Source organism: Schistocerca piceifrons, unplaced genomic scaffold (genome assembly GCF_021461385.2).
Source record: "Schistocerca piceifrons isolate TAMUIC-IGC-003096 unplaced genomic scaffold, iqSchPice1.1 HiC_scaffold_537, whole genome shotgun sequence".
In the NCBI taxonomy this organism is placed as follows: Eukaryota; Metazoa; Arthropoda; class Insecta; order Orthoptera; family Acrididae; genus Schistocerca; species Schistocerca piceifrons.
Window position 1 is genome coordinate 144,081 of NW_025728774.1, and position 17,181 is coordinate 161,261.

The 17,181-nt window shown below is 49.2% G+C and overlaps 12 non-coding genes across 12 annotated transcripts; 4 read left to right on the forward strand and 8 right to left on the reverse strand.

The window, feature by feature from the left end:
- Nucleotides 1-359: 359 nt before the first annotated feature.
- Trnap-cgg lies at nt 360-431 on the reverse strand. The gene has a single exon. It is a non-coding gene; the product is annotated as a tRNA-Pro (tRNA).
- Nucleotides 432-666: 235 nt separating this feature from the next.
- Nucleotides 667-739, forward strand: Trnav-uac. Its single transcript has one exon. It is a non-coding gene; the product is annotated as a tRNA-Val (tRNA).
- Nucleotides 740-1,340: 601 nt separating this feature from the next.
- Nucleotides 1,341-1,412, reverse strand: Trnap-ugg. Its single transcript has one exon. It is a non-coding gene; the product is annotated as a tRNA-Pro (tRNA).
- Nucleotides 1,413-3,053: 1,641 nt separating this feature from the next.
- Nucleotides 3,054-3,125, reverse strand: Trnap-cgg. The gene has a single exon. It is a non-coding gene; the product is annotated as a tRNA-Pro (tRNA).
- A 235-nt stretch (nt 3,126-3,360) lies between these two features.
- On the forward strand, nt 3,361-3,433 carry Trnav-uac. The gene has a single exon. It is a non-coding gene; the product is annotated as a tRNA-Val (tRNA).
- Nucleotides 3,434-4,034: 601 nt separating this feature from the next.
- On the reverse strand, nt 4,035-4,106 carry Trnap-ugg. Its single transcript has one exon. It is a non-coding gene; the product is annotated as a tRNA-Pro (tRNA).
- Nucleotides 4,107-5,748: 1,642 nt separating this feature from the next.
- Nucleotides 5,749-5,820, reverse strand: Trnap-cgg. The gene has a single exon. It is a non-coding gene; the product is annotated as a tRNA-Pro (tRNA).
- Nucleotides 5,821-6,055: 235 nt separating this feature from the next.
- Nucleotides 6,056-6,128, forward strand: Trnav-uac. Its single transcript has one exon. It is a non-coding gene; the product is annotated as a tRNA-Val (tRNA).
- A 601-nt stretch (nt 6,129-6,729) lies between these two features.
- Nucleotides 6,730-6,801, reverse strand: Trnap-ugg. Its single transcript has one exon. It is a non-coding gene; the product is annotated as a tRNA-Pro (tRNA).
- A 1,640-nt stretch (nt 6,802-8,441) lies between these two features.
- Nucleotides 8,442-8,513, reverse strand: Trnap-cgg. The gene has a single exon. It is a non-coding gene; the product is annotated as a tRNA-Pro (tRNA).
- A 235-nt stretch (nt 8,514-8,748) lies between these two features.
- Trnav-uac lies at nt 8,749-8,821 on the forward strand. Its single transcript has one exon. It is a non-coding gene; the product is annotated as a tRNA-Val (tRNA).
- Nucleotides 8,822-9,422: 601 nt separating this feature from the next.
- Nucleotides 9,423-9,494, reverse strand: Trnap-ugg. The gene has a single exon. It is a non-coding gene; the product is annotated as a tRNA-Pro (tRNA).
- Nucleotides 9,495-17,181: the final 7,687 nt, after the last annotated feature.

Here is a 17,181-nt window from a genome sequence, read left to right on the forward strand (position 1 = left end):
AAGCGATTGCCTTTAGTGACATCTTTTGCAATAACGACTGCGCGAATCGACGGTATCTCGTAAGGACAGAAAGAGCAGCAGCTGCCGCCGAGCCCAGGCGCCGTGCCTAACACGCAGAAGGTCCCCGGTTGGATTGCGGGCGGAAAGCCGTTTTCGTCGCACTCAGCAAGACACTTGCTACGATCTCTACTGTGACCATTTAAATCAAACGTTCCATCAGCAGGGTGCACATGGCTCAAATGAAACATGAAACGGTTTCAGAACTGGTTGTCGGATTTTAGCGCTGACTTGGAGGCCTGGAAATGCGCGAAACAGCCGCCGCCATGCGATTTGTTGCCACACCGTTGTACAAAACGCAAGGGCTCGTCCGGGATTTGAACCCGGGACCTCCTGCACCCGAAGCAGGAATCATACCCCTAGACCAACGAGCCTATTCGTTCCGAAAACGCACTGCATGTGAATGACGCCACCTTTGATGGTCTCACCATGTAGGGCTGCAGCTCAGCCAGCGTTCTCCCTGTCTGTCGCGGTTGGATTGTTTTTATCGACGTCTTTTACTATAGGAACTTCACGAATCGGAGGGAGCTCGTAGCCGATGCCCTTGCTAACACAGAAGACAAACTGTTGCTATTACGAGTCTCCGGGTGGTACATGAAAGCGACCGTCGTTTCCGTGGTGTAGCGGTTATCACGTCTGCTTTACACGCAGAAGGTCCCCGGTTCGATCCCGGGCGGGAACACAACAATTTTAATCTATATTTCGGATTTCATTTCCGAGATGACCTCACGTCCGCGTATGCAGAGACAAGCAATGTCGTATGCTAGACGGATAGGGCGTCATTTTACTGTCAAATACTGTTGCTCTCTTATTGCACCGGTATTTGGTAACTGAGAACGCCCCTAGCTCCATTATGGCTGGCAAAATTTATAATCCGGTTCTTCTGGGCTACTTCAAGTGCGCTTGCTACTGGCTTTCCTGAGCTCACCCTACTCGCCTTGTCACAGCTCTGTCAAAGTGTGATGCTAACTAATAATGAGAAACTCTTAGCCACGCTCAATCTTACATGCCACCCCTTGGTTGTTGCCGTCGCTAGTAAGATGAGGGTAGACTGTCGCACAATTAAGCTGAATCTCCACTCACGGTGCACATATTCCGCAAAGACAACCTTGTTTTCCGTTGCATGCAAAATTACCGTCTGCGTTTCTATCGAATTCCACCTACGTACTTTACTGGTGCCGCATTCTTGTTATATCCACGTGCTATAACAGGCGTCTACTCTTCATTGAGGAGCTGCAACCGGGACTGAGTTCCACCTACTCTTCAGCACGGTCAAAATGGCAGGGCTCGTCCGGGATTTGAACCCGGGACCTCCTGCACCCAAAGCAGGAATCATACCCCTAGACCAACGAGCCACCTGTCTGGAGCAGTCAAGTTAATCCCAAGTAGTGGACCTCACAGGGAACACAAACTTTCACGTGAATTCGCAAGATAAACGCTTTCTGCAGGCAGCACTCACCACTGATGAGAACAATATTAAAGGCAACGAACAGCAAGCGAAATAACTTCATCGAGCACTGCTTATGATCAGCCGGCAGTGCCTCAGTTTCGGTATGTGGTTTCTCAGGGTTAAGAGAAGGCGAATGCATTAAACAAAAGAACATCGGGAAACCAAGCACCAACTCATAACGAAAAGATTGCACGATATACTGCAAGCAAAATTTCCAGAAGACGGATACTGAAGACGCCGCAGACAACAGAATTATTCTATGCAGTAACGATTATCTAGGAAGCGTGAATTGCATGTGCTGCTCCACCGCACAACTTCTTATGATACTGTTTTACTTATTCTAAATTTTCATTACCTCATCGTCTCTAGAATACTGTGTGGTTATCACCTGGTTTCCAACAGCGATAGTAGTAAGTAAATCGACTAAAAAGTCTTTCAAAGTAGGTCAGACACAAAAAAAAAAAAAAAAATCGGAGCTGCGTGTAGCTCATGTCATTCTGCTTTCAAACGTGAATCTCCGGCTGGGAGTAGTGGCGTACTTCTGTAATCCAAGCTTCTGGGAGGCCGTTGTGTGGGAGAGATCTGGAAACAACTACAGATTCGGCCGTTCCACGAGCTCAGGAACGGCCGCGATGCCTTCATCGAGCTCTGCAGATCGACGGACGACAGTGTGGAAATTTCGGCAAGCGGTGGCTAGGGGTTAAGAGAAGCCAAACGCACTAAACACAAGAAAGTCGGGAAACCGAAGCACACAACTCATAACGAAAAGATTGCGGAATGCAGTGCGAAAGCAAAAGTTCGAGAAGACCAACTCTGAAGCCATCGGCGCGCTAGGAATTATTCCGCACAAGAGGCGATCATGTAGGAAGAGCGAGATGACGCTGTCGCTCGACCACACAATAAAATTTTGCTTAATCCAAATTTGCAATGCCGGTTCGACACTAGAATGCTGCGCCTTGGTTCTTCCAAAAGCGGTAGTAATAAGCACGTAGACTGCAGTGTCATTTAGGGTAGTGAGTCAGACATGGAGAGGATATAAGGCGGGTGGAATATGCAACGACAGGGGGCATTGCAGGGCGGCCGCCGGCTCCTTGCGCTGTGGCGCGCCGGTGCCGGCGGCGGCCTGGCTGGGCTGCTGGTGCCTCCATGTAGAGCTGCCGCCGAGCCCAGGCACCGTGCCGCTAACGAAGCGATTGCCTTTAGTGACATCTTTTGCAATAACGACTGCGCGAATCGACGGTATCTCGTAAGGACAGAAAGAGCAGCAGCTGCCGCCGAGCCCAGGCGCCGTGCCTAACACGCAGAAGGTCCCCGGTTGGATTGCGGGCGGAAAGCCGTTTTCGTCGCACTCAGCAAGACACTTGCTACGATCTCTACTGTGACCATTTAAATCAAACGTTCCATCAGCAGGGTGCACATGGCTCAAATGAAACATGAAACGGTTTCAGAACTGGTTGTCGGATTTTAGCGCTGACTTGGAGGCCTGGAAATGCGCGAAACAGCCGCCGCCATGCGATTTGTTGCCACACCGTTGTACAAAACGCAAGGGCTCGTCCGGGATTTGAACCCGGGACCTCCTGCACCCGAAGCAGGAATCATACCCCTAGACCAACGAGCCTATTCGTTCCGAAAACGCACTGCATGTGAATGACGCCACCTTTGATGGTCTCACCATGTAGGGCTGCAGCTCAGCCAGCGTTCTCCCTGTCTGTCGCGGTTGGATTGTTTTTATCGACGTCTTTTACTATAGGAACTTCACGAATCGGAGGGAGCTCGTAGCCGATGCCCTTGCTAACACAGAAGACAAACTGTTGCTATTACGAGTCTCCGGGTGGTACATGAAAGCGACCGTCGTTTCCGTGGTGTAGCGGTTATCACGTCTGCTTTACACGCAGAAGGTCCCCGGTTCGATCCCGGGCGGGAACACAACAATTTTAATCTATATTTCGGATTTCATTTCCGAGATGACCTCACGTCCGCGTATGCAGAGACAAGCAATGTCGTATGCTAGACGGATAGGGCGTCATTTTACTGTCAAATACTGTTGCTCTCTTATTGCACCGGTATTTGGTAACTGAGAACGCCCCTAGCTCCATTATGGCTGGCAAAATTTATAATCCGGTTCTTCTGGGCTACTTCAAGTGCGCTTGCTACTGGCTTTCCTGAGCTCACCCTACTCGCCTTGTCACAGCTCTGTCAAAGTGTGATGCTAACTAATAATGAGAAACTCTTAGCCACGCTCAATCTTACATGCCACCCCTTGGTTGTTGCCGTCGCTAGTAAGATGAGGGTAGACTGTCGCACAATTAAGCTGAATCTCCACTCACGGTGCACATATTCCGCAAAGACAACCTTGTTTTCCGTTGCATGCAAAATTACCGTCTGCGTTTCTATCGAATTCCACCTACGTACTTTACTGGTGCCGCATTCTTGTTATATCCACGTGCTATAACAGGCGTCTACTCTTCATTGAGGAGCTGCAACCGGGACTGAGTTCCACCTACTCTTCAGCACGGTCAAAATGGCAGGGCTCGTCCGGGATTTGAACCCGGGACCTCCTGCACCCAAAGCAGGAATCATACCCCTAGACCAACGAGCCACCTGTCTGGAGCAGTCAAGTTAATCCCAAGTAGTGGACCTCACAGGGAACACAAACTTTCACGTGAATTCGCAAGATAAACGCTTTCTGCAGGCAGCACTCACCACTGATGAGAACAATATTAAAGGCAACGAACAGCAAGCGAAATAACTTCATCGAGCACTGCTTATGATCAGCCGGCAGTGCCTCAGTTTCGGTATGTGGTTTCTCAGGGTTAAGAGAAGGCGAATGCACTAAACAAAAGAACATCGGGAAACCAAGCACCAACTCATAACGAAAAGATTGCACGATATACTGCAAGCAAAATTTCCAGAAGACGGATACTGAAGACGCCGCAGACAACAGAATTATTCTATGCAGTAACGATTATCTAGGAAGCGTGAATTGCATGTGCTGCTCCACCGCACAACTTCTTATGATACTGTTTTACTTATTCTAAATTTTCATTACCTCATCGTCTCTAGAATACTGTGTGGTTATCACCTGGTTTCCAACAGCGATAGTAGTAAGTAAATCGACTAAAAAGTCTTTCAAAGTAGGTCAGACACAAAAAAAAAAAAAAAAAATCGGAGCTGCGTGTAGCTCATGTCATTCTGCTTTCAAACGTGAATCTCCGGCTGGGAGTAGTGGCGTACTTCTGTAATCCAAGCTTCTGGGAGGCCGTTGTGTGGGAGAGATCTGGAAACAACTACAGATTCGGCCGTTCCACGAGCTCAGGAACGGCCGCGATGCCTTCATCGAGCTCTGCAGATCGACGGACGACAGTGTGGAAATTTCGGCAAGCGGTGGCTAGGGGTTAAGAGAAGCCAAACGCACTAAACACAAGAAAGTCGGGAAACCGAAGCACACAACTCATAACGAAAAGATTGCGGAATGCAGTGCGAAAGCAAAAGTTCGAGAAGACCAACTCTGAAGCCATCGGCGCGCTAGGAATTATTCCGCACAAGAGGCGATCATGTAGGAAGAGCGAGATGACGCTGTCGCTCGACCACACAATAAAATTTTGCTTAATCCAAATTTGCAATACCGGTTCGACACTAGAATACTGCGCCTTGGTTCTTCCAAAAGCGGTAGTAATAAGCACGTAGACTGCAGTGTCATTTAGGGTAGTGAGTCAGACATGGAGAGGATATAAGGCGGGTGGAATATGCAACGACAGGGGGCATTGCAGGGCGGCCGCCGGCTCCTTGCGCTGTGGCGCGCCGGTGCCGGCGGCGGCCTGGCTGGGCTGCTGGTGCCTCCATGTAGAGCTGCCGCCGAGCCCAGGCACCGTGCCGCTAACGAAGCGATTGCCTTTAGTGACATCTTTTGCAATAACGACTGCGCGAATCGACGGTATCTCGTAAGGACAGAAAGAGCAGCAGCTGCCGCCGAGCCCAGGCGCCGTGCCTAACACGCAGAAGGTCCCCGGTTGGATTGCGGGCGGAAAGCCGTTTTCGTCGCACTCAGCAAGACACTTGCTACGATCTCTACTGTGACCATTTAAATCAAACGTTCCATCAGCAGGGTGCACATGGCTCAAATGAAACATGAAACGGTTTCAGAACTGGTTGTCGGATTTTAGCGCTGACTTGGAGGCCTGGAAATGCGCGAAACAGCCGCCGCCATGCGATTTGTTGCCACACCGTTGTACAAAACGCAAGGGCTCGTCCGGGATTTGAACCCGGGACCTCCTGCACCCGAAGCAGGAATCATACCCCTAGACCAACGAGCCTATTCGTTCCGAAAACGCACTGCATGTGAATGACGCCACCTTTGATGGTCTCACCATGTAGGGCTGCAGCTCAGCCAGCGTTCTCCCTGTCTGTCGCGGTTGGATTGTTTTTATCGACGTCTTTTACTATAGGAACTTCACGAATCGGAGGGAGCTCGTAGCCGATGCCCTTGCTAACACAGAAGACAAACTGTTGCTATTACGAGTCTCCGGGTGGTACATGAAAGCGACCGTCGTTTCCGTGGTGTAGCGGTTATCACGTCTGCTTTACACGCAGAAGGTCCCCGGTTCGATCCCGGGCGGGAACACAACAATTTTAATCTATATTTCGGATTTCATTTCCGAGATGACCTCACGTCCGCGTATGCAGAGACAAGCAATGTCGTATGCTAGACGGATAGGGCGTCATTTTACTGTCAAATACTGTTGCTCTCTTATTGCACCGGTATTTGGTAACTGAGAACGCCCCTAGCTCCATTATGGCTGGCAAAATTTATAATCCGGTTCTTCTGGGCTACTTCAAGTGCGCTTGCTACTGGCTTTCCTGAGCTCACCCTACTCGCCTTGTCACAGCTCTGTCAAAGTGTGATGCTAACTAATAATGAGAAACTCTTAGCCACGCTCAATCTTACATGCCACCCCTTGGTTGTTGCCGTCGCTAGTAAGATGAGGGTAGACTGTCGCACAATTAAGCTGAATCTCCACTCACGGTGCACATATTCCGCAAAGACAACCTTGTTTTCCGTTGCATGCAAAATTACCGTCTGCGTTTCTATCGAATTCCACCTACGTACTTTACTGGTGCCGCATTCTTGTTATATCCACGTGCTATAACAGGCGTCTACTCTTCATTGAGGAGCTGCAACCGGGACTGAGTTCCACCTACTCTTCAGCACGGTCAAAATGGCAGGGCTCGTCCGGGATTTGAACCCGGGACCTCCTGCACCCAAAGCAGGAATCATACCCCTAGACCAACGAGCCACCTGTCTGGAGCAGTCAAGTTAATCCCAAGTAGTGGACCTCACAGGGAACACAAACTTTCACGTGAATTCGCAAGATAAACGCTTTCTGCAGGCAGCACTCACCACTGATGAGAACAATATTAAAGGCAACGAACAGCAAGCGAAATAACTTCATCGAGCACTGCTTATGATCAGCCGGCAGTGCCTCAGTTTCGGTATGTGGTTTCTCAGGGTTAAGAGAAGGCGAATGCACTAAACAAAAGAACATCGGGAAACCAAGCACCAACTCATAACGAAAAGATTGCACGATATACTGCAAGCAAAATTTCCAGAAGACGGATACTGAAGACGCCGCAGACAACAGAATTATTCTATGCAGTAACGAATATCTAGGAAGCGTGAATTGCATGTGCTGCTCCACCGCACAACTTCTTATGATACTGTTTTACTTATTCTAAATTTTCATTACCTCATCGTCTCTAGAATACTGTGTGGTTATCACCTGGTTTCCAACAGCGATAGTAGTAAGTAAATCGACTAAAAAGTCTTTCAAAGTAGGTCAGACACAAAAAAAAAAAAAAAATCGGAGCTGCGTGTAGCTCATGTCATTCTGCTTTCAAACGTGAATCTCCGGCTGGGAGTAGTGGCGTACTTCTGTAATCCAAGCTTCTGGGAGGCCGTTGTGTGGGAGAGATCTGGAAACAACTACAGATTCGGCCGTTCCACGAGCTCAGGAACGGCCGCGATGCCTTCATCGAGCTCTGCAGATCGACGGACGACAGTGTGGAAATTTCGGCAAGCGGTGGCTAGGGGTTAAGAGAAGCCAAACGCACTAAACACAAGAAAGTCGGGAAACCGAAGCACACAACTCATAACGAAAAGATTGCGGAATGCAGTGCGAAAGCAAAAGTTCGAGAAGACCAACTCTGAAGCCATCGGCGCGCTAGGAATTATTCCGCACAAGAGGCGATCATGTAGGAAGAGCGAGATGACGCTGTCGCTCGACCACACAATAAAATTTTGCTTAATCCAAATTTGCAATACCGGTTCGACACTAGAATGCTGCGCCTTGGTTCTTCCAAAAGCGGTAGTAATAAGCACGTAGACTGCAGTGTCATTTAGGGTAGTGAGTCAGACATGGAGAGGATATAAGGCGGGTGGAATATGCAACGACAGGGGGCATTGCAGGGCGGCCGCCGGCTCCTTGCGCTGTGGCGCGCCGGTGCCGGCGGCGGCCTGGCTGGGCTGCTGGTGCCTCCATGTAGAGCTGCCGCCGAGCCCAGGCACCGTGCCGCTAACGAAGCGATTGCCTTTAGTGACATCTTTTGCAATAACGACTGCGCGAATCGACGGTATCTCGTAAGGACAGAAAGAGCAGCAGCTGCCGCCGAGCCCAGGCGCCGTGCCTAACACGCAGAAGGTCCCCGGTTGGATTGCGGGCGGAAAGCCGTTTTCGTCGCACTCAGCAAGACACTTGCTACGATCTCTACTGTGACCATTTAAATCAAACGTTCCATCAGCAGGGTGCACATGGCTCAAATGAAACATGAAACGGTTTCAGAACTGGTTGTCGGATTTTAGCGCTGACTTGGAGGCCTGGAAATGCGCGAAACAGCCGCCGCCATGCGATTTGTTGCCACACCGTTGTACAAAACGCAAGGGCTCGTCCGGGATTTGAACCCGGGACCTCCTGCACCCGAAGCAGGAATCATACCCCTAGACCAACGAGCCTATTCGTTCCGAAAACGCACTGCATGTGAATGACGCCACCTTTGATGGTCTCACCATGTAGGGCTGCAGCTCAGCCAGCGTTCTCCCTGTCTGTCGCGGTTGGATTGTTTTTATCGACGTCTTTTACTATAGGAACTTCACGAATCGGAGGGAGCTCGTAGCCGATGCCCTTGCTAACACAGAAGACAAACTGTTGCTATTACGAGTCTCCGGGTGGTAGATGAAAGCGACCGTCGTTTCCGTGGTGTAGCGGTTATCACGTCTGCTTTACACGCAGAAGGTCCCCGGTTCGATCCCGGGCGGGAACACAACAATTTTAATCTATATTTCGGATTTCATTTCCGAGATGACCTCACGTCCGCGTATGCAGAGACAAGCAATGTCGTATGCTAGACGGATAGGGCGTCATTTTACTGTCAAATACTGTTGCTCTCTTATTGCACCGGTATTTGGTAACTGAGAACGCCCCTAGCTCCATTATGGCTGGCAAAATTTATAATCCGGTTCTTCTGGGCTACTTCAAGTGCGCTTGCTACTGGCTTTCCTGAGCTCACCCTACTCGCCTTGTCACAGCTCTGTCAAAGTGTGATGCTAACTAATAATGAGAAACTCTTAGCCACGCTCAATCTTACATGCCACCCCTTGGTTGTTGCCGTCGCTAGTAAGATGAGGGTAGACTGTCGCACAATTAAGCTGAATCTCCACTCACGGTGCACATATTCCGCAAAGACAACCTTGTTTTCCGTTGCATGCAAAATTACCGTCTGCGTTTCTATCGAATTCCACCTACGTACTTTACTGGTGCCGCATTCTTGTTATATCCACGTGCTATAACAGGCGTCTACTCTTCATTGAGGAGCTGCAACCGGGACTGAGTTCCACCTACTCTTCAGCACGGTCAAAATGGCAGGGCTCGTCCGGGATTTGAACCCGGGACCTCCTGCACCCAAAGCAGGAATCATACCCCTAGACCAACGAGCCACCTGTCTGGAGCAGTCAAGTTAATCCCAAGTAGTGGACCTCACAGGGAACACAAACTTTCACGTGAATTCGCAAGATAAACGCTTTCTGCAGGCAGCACTCACCACTGATGAGAACAATATTAAAGGCAACGAACAGCAAGCGAAATAACTTCATCGAGCACTGCTTATGATCAGCCGGCAGTGCCTCAGTTTCGGTATGTGGTTTCTCAGGGTTAAGAGAAGGCGAATGCACTAAACAAAAGAACATCGGGAAACCAAGCACCAACTCATAACGAAAAGATTGCACGATATACTGCAAGCAAAATTTCCAGAAGACGGATACTGAAGACGCCGCAGACAACAGAATTATTCTATGCAGTAACGATTATCTAGGAAGCGTGAATTGCATGTGCTGCTCCACCGCACAACTTCTTACGATACTGTTTTACTTATTCTAAATTTTCATTACCTCATCGTCTCTAGAATACTGTGTGGTTATCACCTGGTTTCCAACAGCGATAGTAGTAAGTAAATCGACTAAAAAGTCTTTCAAAGTAGGTCAGACACAAAAAAAAAAAAAAAAATCGGAGCTGCGTGTAGCTCATGTCATTCTGCTTTCAAACGTGAATCTCCGGCTGGGAGTAGTGGCGTACTTCTGTAATCCAAGCTTCTGGGAGGCCGTTGTGTGGGAGAGATCTGGAAACAACTACAGATTCGGCCGTTCCACGAGCTCAGGAACGGCCGCGATGCCTTCATCGAGCTCTGCAGATCGACGGACGACAGTGTGGAAATTTCGGCAAGCGGTGGCTAGGGGTTAAGAGAAGCCAAACGCACTAAACACAAGAAAGTCGGGAAACCGAAGCACACAACTCATAACGAAAAGATTGCGGAATGCAGTGCGAAAGCAAAAGTTCGAGAAGACCAACTCTGAAGCCATCGGCGCGCTAGGAATTATTCCGCACAAGAGGCGATCATGTAGGAAGAGCGAGATGACGCTGTCGCTCGACCACACAATAAAATTTTGCTTAATCCAAATTTGCAATACCGGTTCGACACTAGAATGCTGCGCCTTGGTTCTTCCAAAAGCGGTAGTAATAAGCACGTAGACTGCAGTGTCATTTAGGGTAGTGAGTCAGACATGGAGAGGATATAAGGCGGGTGGAATATGCAACGACAGGGGGCATTGCAGGGCGGCCGCCGGCTCCTTGCGCTGTGGCGCGCCGGTGCCGGCGGCGGCCTGGCTGGGCTGCTGGTGCCTCCATGTAGAGCTGCCGCCGAGCCCAGGCACCGTGCCGCTAACGAAGCGATTGCCTTTAGTGACATCTTTTGCAATAACGACTGCGCGAATCGACGGTATCTCGTAAGGACAGAAAGAGCAGCAGCTGCCGCCGAGCCCAGGCGCCGTGCCTAACACGCAGAAGGTCCCCGGTTGGATTGCGGGCGGAAAGCCGTTTTCGTCGCACTCAGCAAGACACTTGCTACGATCTCTACTGTGACCATTTAAATCAAACGTTCCATCAGCAGGGTGCACATGGCTCAAATGAAACATGAAACGGTTTCAGAACTGGTTGTCGGATTTTAGCGCTGACTTGGAGGCCTGGAAATGCGCGAAACAGCCGCCGCCATGCGATTTGTTGCCACACCGTTGTACAAAACGCAAGGGCTCGTCCGGGATTTGAACCCGGGACCTCCTGCACCCGAAGCAGGAATCATACCCCTTTTTTTTTTTTTTTTTTTTTTTTTTTTTTTTTTTTTTTTTTTTTTTTTTACCTCAATTTTGATATACTGGGAGTGCATAATAAAATCATATTTTTTTTTTATTGTGTAAAGTTAGAGGTGACAGTGAGATTCAGGCCTGCGGAAGCAAAGTGGGCAGGGGTCGAAGCCCGAGGCCTGGCCACGATGACTCCACCGTCCTGTTTCCGAAAGGCACCTGTACAAGGGCGTAGTATTATCCCCTACTGTCTCGGTTCGTGGTCGCTCGTTTGTTTTTCTTGAGCGCCCTAAAGGTCCACGAAAACTTCAGTCCTGGATGTAGAGAAGAAACATACACCAAGGCGGTAAATCCCGAAACAGTATAAAAGAAAATGGCTCACACAGGTGTCCTTAGCCAACACCCTCTCTTTCAAATGTCAGGCTAAGCATATTTGCAAAATCATCACGGAGGCCTGGCAATCGCAAGCGCTGCCAGTAAGCAGTAAGCATGTACTGCCGAAACGCTAGGTGTCCATCGTCTTCATGACAACTGATGACAAAATGTACGAAATGTCCAATCAACCACATGACTGTATGGAGCTTCGTTCGCGGAAAAAAGGAGGAATCGGGCCGGACGATGATGTCAATAGTATAAGCGGCTTCAGCAGACCTAGTGACAAAAGCAAGTTGTTTCCTGAGCCAACGCCAATTGGCAAGGTGCCCACAGCAGGTGAATCGATGTTCAAGGGTATCCAGGAGACCACACCGAGTACAGGTGTCCGTGTCAGAAAGACCAATACGGTGCAGTCGTACATTGGTGGGAACCAAATTATTTATTACCCTATACCACGTGGACGCCACGGCCATAGAGTGTATCGGCAGACTAACATTCTTCCAGACGTTCCTCCAGGACACAGATGGAGACGCCAGTTCTATTGGATTGGGACCGGCCAGCCCCTCCCAGCGGGCAATCAAGCCCTTGGTCGTTGGCACCGGTCGCCGCAAGAAGACGTCACCGAGGTAACTCACCGCAATGTAAAATTCCCGAATGTGTTTCAACTTAAAATTTAGGCGTCCGACATCGACAGGTGGAGCAAGGCTCGCCGGACGCACAACAGTAAAAAGCCTGGATGTAATTGAAGTCTCTTCTTGCGTAACAATTAGAGTCGTTCGGCGGACGTACAAAGCAGACGCCTTGCGAGTAATGTCAGAGAGGCCCAAGCCTCCGGAGATACGCGGTTTCGTCATAACCTCGTAACGTAACTTGAATAGATGGCCCTTCCATATAAACCTGCTAGACAATTGGCGCAACCTTTTCGCCACCATCATGGGAAGTGGGAACAGCTGAGCAACATAATAAGCTTTACATAGAACGTAGGTGTCTAAAATTCTGACTTTTTGCAAAATGGTAGCAGAGCGCTGCTCATGGACCATCAGAGCCCCCTGTATCTTCTCGGTGACAGATTTCCAATTGAGAGCCGCCATTTTTAGAGGACACCGATCAATGATAATCCCCAAGGACGTATGGCGATCGACAAAAGTGGCCCAAGGGACATCAGCATCGCGAAATCCTCGAATATCAAGGAACTTACATTTACCCTGATTGAGACGCGCTCCAGAGACACGACAGTATGCATCAACTGCCCCTTTCAACAACCGGATATCATCACGTTGACGGAGGAGAACAACGACATCATCCGCATATGCCTTAACAGAGAGCTTCCCACCAGAGAGGGACATACCCTGAAGCTTGAGAGCAATAGTCCGAAGCAGCGGTTCCAGGGACAATACGAATAAAGACATAGAGAGCGGACTACCCTGAGGCACTCCGCGGCGGATAGCAATGGGCGGCGTCAGCTGCCCATTGACTGACACCCGAGCTGTTATTCCCCTATACAAATTGCCAAGAACACCACGTGATGAAGCGTTAAAACCTATTGTACCTAAAACATGATCTAAAAACACATGACTGACGTGATCAAAAGCCTTGTAAAAATCAAGGAAGGCAAAGGCACAATGTACGTTTGTAACCGCCGCAACCGAGACAACATCCCGATATTCGGCTACTGGTGTCAGAATAGATCTATCATGAAAACAACATTGATGTGCACCAATCACACCCCGAAGCAGAGAAGACAACCGGCTATTGAGCGCTCTAGCAGCTGTCTTGTAGTCAAAGTTCAGCAATGTGAGCGGACGAAGATTGGCAGCAGATAAACGACCAGAGGACTTCGGAATTAAAACAATTTTCCCTACTTTAAAATCGGCAGGCACATCCACCCCCCTGACAATCTCATTTAAAATCTGCGTAAAAATGCCACCCAAAAGAGGCCAAAAACGGAGATAAAATTCTTTAGGCAGGCCGTCTGGACCCGGCGATTTACTGGACGGAGAGCGAGCAATAAAATCGAAAACATCATCTACCTGGAACTCCCGGAGAAATTCGCCGTTCGCGTCAGGCGCGATCGTCGCAGTTAGATCCCCAAGGACATCATCCGAAAGAGACTCACCAGAATCATCGGCAGAATATAGACTAGTATAATACTGATGAAGAGCACGAACCATTTCCTCCTGTGCAATAAGCTGTCGTCCATCATCCACCGTAAGAGAAGAGATGAAGGAGCGACGACGACGAGTCTGATGCCGTAGCAGGTGGTACAAGGATGTCAGCTCACCTTCAACAAGAGAGTGAGGTTTCGACTTAACTCGCAGACCATCCATCTGTCGTCGTTTAAGGCTCAAGAGCTTGGCTTTAATACGACGAACATCATGGATCCGCAGAGGAGAGGTACCCGCCGCGTCATATAGTTCACGCAGGACAGAGTAGTAATATTCATACGTGTTCTTAAAATCACGCGCCCTTGCAGCACAGTATAAAATCAAAGTCTGACGAATCTTGGGCTTGGCAAACGCAGTCCACCAAACCAGCAAGGAGGGGTATCGCGGGACAGAGCGAAGACATCGCTCCCACACGCCACTTATAACATCATCCATAGCACTGTCGGCAAGGTGGGAAACATTTAACATCCACTGGGAACGATAAAGTTTTGCAGGTTGGTGACTAAGATTTACAGTTGCAGTAAAAGCACAATGGTCAGAAAAACTAGTAGGAATAACATCGACAGAAAGAATTTTATCACATAAAAAATCAGATAAATAGAATCTGTCGAGTCTACTGCATGAGGACCCGGTAAAAAACGTATATTTCACCAGGGTTGGATATTTGTGTTCCCAAACATCACGCAGATGCATCGTACGAACTAAGTCATGTAAATCACGGCAATAATTAAAATTGGGGGACTGGTCTGCAGGGCGTAAAACACAATTAAAATCGCCTCCGAGCAGGAGACTCCGAGGACTCTGGCGCAAAAGATAAATAAGCTCTTCTTTATAAAAGCGCGATCGAGCCACAGTGTGACCCGAACCAGAGGGGGCATACAAAACAACGAGGCGGAGATCAAAAAGACGACAACCAATCCCACGGCCAGAGTCAAGGAATTCAATGTCAGTAATAGGAATGCCCTCTCGAAAGAAAAGAGCAGTTCCTGTTGAATATTCCGGCGCGACATTAAAAGCAGTTTGAAATCCAGGTAGAGAGAGATCAGAAAACAACACTTCCTGCAAAAACACTACGTCCGCACAGGCGTCGTAAATAAACTGCCGCAAAGAGGCAATGCGAACGTCGGACTCAATACGGTTAACATTTAAGGTAAGAAAGGTGTATGCTTGAACCTTAGACAGAAAAGCGAGAAAACAAATCACCTACACCGACGCACCAGCGTCACAGTCCATACCAGGGGTGACGGAGGCATCCGAGGGAGGGGGACTGCTACCCCGTTCCGCGGATCCCTTACGTTTCGGTTTTTTACGAACAGCATTAACGTTCGGCTGAACGCGTAACTTGCGTCGGCTGACGGGCAAGGAAGCTTCAGCCGCCGGTGACGTAGGAGGGTCAAGTTCTGTATCCGACACCACCCGCGCCGGTCCACATGCGGGATCCGGGGTCGCGGCGGAAACATCCGACGAAACGGAATGGTCAACACCTGCACTAGCTTCCGGCAAACATGGACTGCACGGAGGCGAAACGTGAGCAGGAAGGTCCGAGGCCGCAGAGTTGGAAGGAAGCGGAGCAGCTCCGCTGGCAGAGGTATGGGGCAGCGAAGCAGGAAGTTGTCGCGGCTCCACTTGTTGTGACATCGAAGTCGGTTCGGAAGACGGCGCCAACAGGCCCGACCGACGACCCGACTCGAGAGAAGCTGCGTCGGAGGCCGGAGGGGGGCCAGCAGCCGCCACCGGAACCGCTACCTCAGGAGGGCAGGGAGCAGCTACAGTACACAGTGGTTCGGAGGATGCCGGTCGCTCGGACTGGGGCATCTCAGGGAGATCCTCATCCGTACTATTTCCATCGTGTGGGCGACGCCTCTTATTATTCAAAAGTGGCACACCCACCTGAGGGACAGACGGAACAACATCAGATTTAGCACGCAAAGGAGGAAATTCTGTGTCAGGGGTGCGCAAAACCTGTGGCGGGGCGCTACTACCACTGGACTGTGCTACACCAAGAGCAGAACCACCTGCAACGAGGTCAGCGACCGTTAACTTGCGACGCTGTTCGAGAGAATTTTTTAAAACAAAAACCCTCCGCGGACAGTCAGTACGCACGTGACCACTTTCATTGCACAAAAAACAGGTGCCAACCTGACCACTATATGTTACATGGACACGATATCCACCGATCTGCAGGTGAGATGGAATATTCTGCTTAATGTGCATTTCGACTGAACGAATACCACTGTAACATTGCAGGCGATGTTGGCTTGACCAGCGTTCAAGGCGAATGCTCTTTACATCACCATACTTTTGTAGACCCTCCTTAAGATAGACATTATCCACCTCCGGTGGAAGGTTGTAAACACGAACATTGGTATACGTGATGGAAGCATTGGAAAGCAGAACGGTACTTACAGAATCATCCCGATGCCGAAAGAGAACTTGATGACCATATTTAGAAAGAATTTTATCAACCTGAAGTGGGTCCATGAACTTAACAAAGAAAACATACAGTTCGGTATCAAAATAAGCAGTGTGCACCTGATCCGAATGAACACCAAAGGTATCTACCAACCAATCATGAATCTCAAGGGAACTAGGTTGCACATTGCGGGTTGACTTGTCGAAAGTAAAACTAACTGTAGCCTGACGAGGAATAACCTGGGACGACATTTTCAAAATAGGCGGTCGAAACCGCTACACACAACACACTGAAATAAGGACAGAAAGGAACACAAGGTACGAAACAACGACGGAGAAACACTCACAGAAGTTGCAACACAACACGTAAACAACGATAGTCCACTATACGTAACGCTACGGCGGAGCGGAAGACTAGGCACGTCCACACTGCACGGCGTCTAAAGCGGAACTGGACCTCCTGCACCCAAAGCAGGAATCATACCCCTAGACCAACGAGCCACCTGTCTGGAGCAGTCAAGTTAATCCCAAGTAGTGGACCTCACAGGGAACACAAACTTTCACGTGAATTCGCAAGATAAACGCTTTCTGCAGGCAGCACTCACCACTGATGAGAACAATATTAAAGGCTACGAACAGCAAGCGAAATAACTTCATCGAGCACTGCTTATGATCAGCCGGCAGTGCCTCAGTTTCGGTATGTGGTTTCTCAGGGTTAAGAGAAGGCGAATGCACTAAACAAAAGAACATCGGGAAACCAAGCACCAACTCATAACGAAAAGATTGCACGATATACTGCAAGCAAAATTTCCAGAAGACGGATACTGAAGACGCCGCAGACAACAGAATTATTCTATGCAGTAACGATTATCTAGGAAGCGTGAATTGCATGTGCTGCTCCACCGCACAACTTCTTATGATACTGTTTTACTTATTCTAAATTTTCATTACCTCATCGTCTCTAGAATACTGTGTGGTTATCACCTGGTTTCCAACAGCGATAGTAGTAAGTAAATCGACTAAAAAGTCTTTCAAAGTAG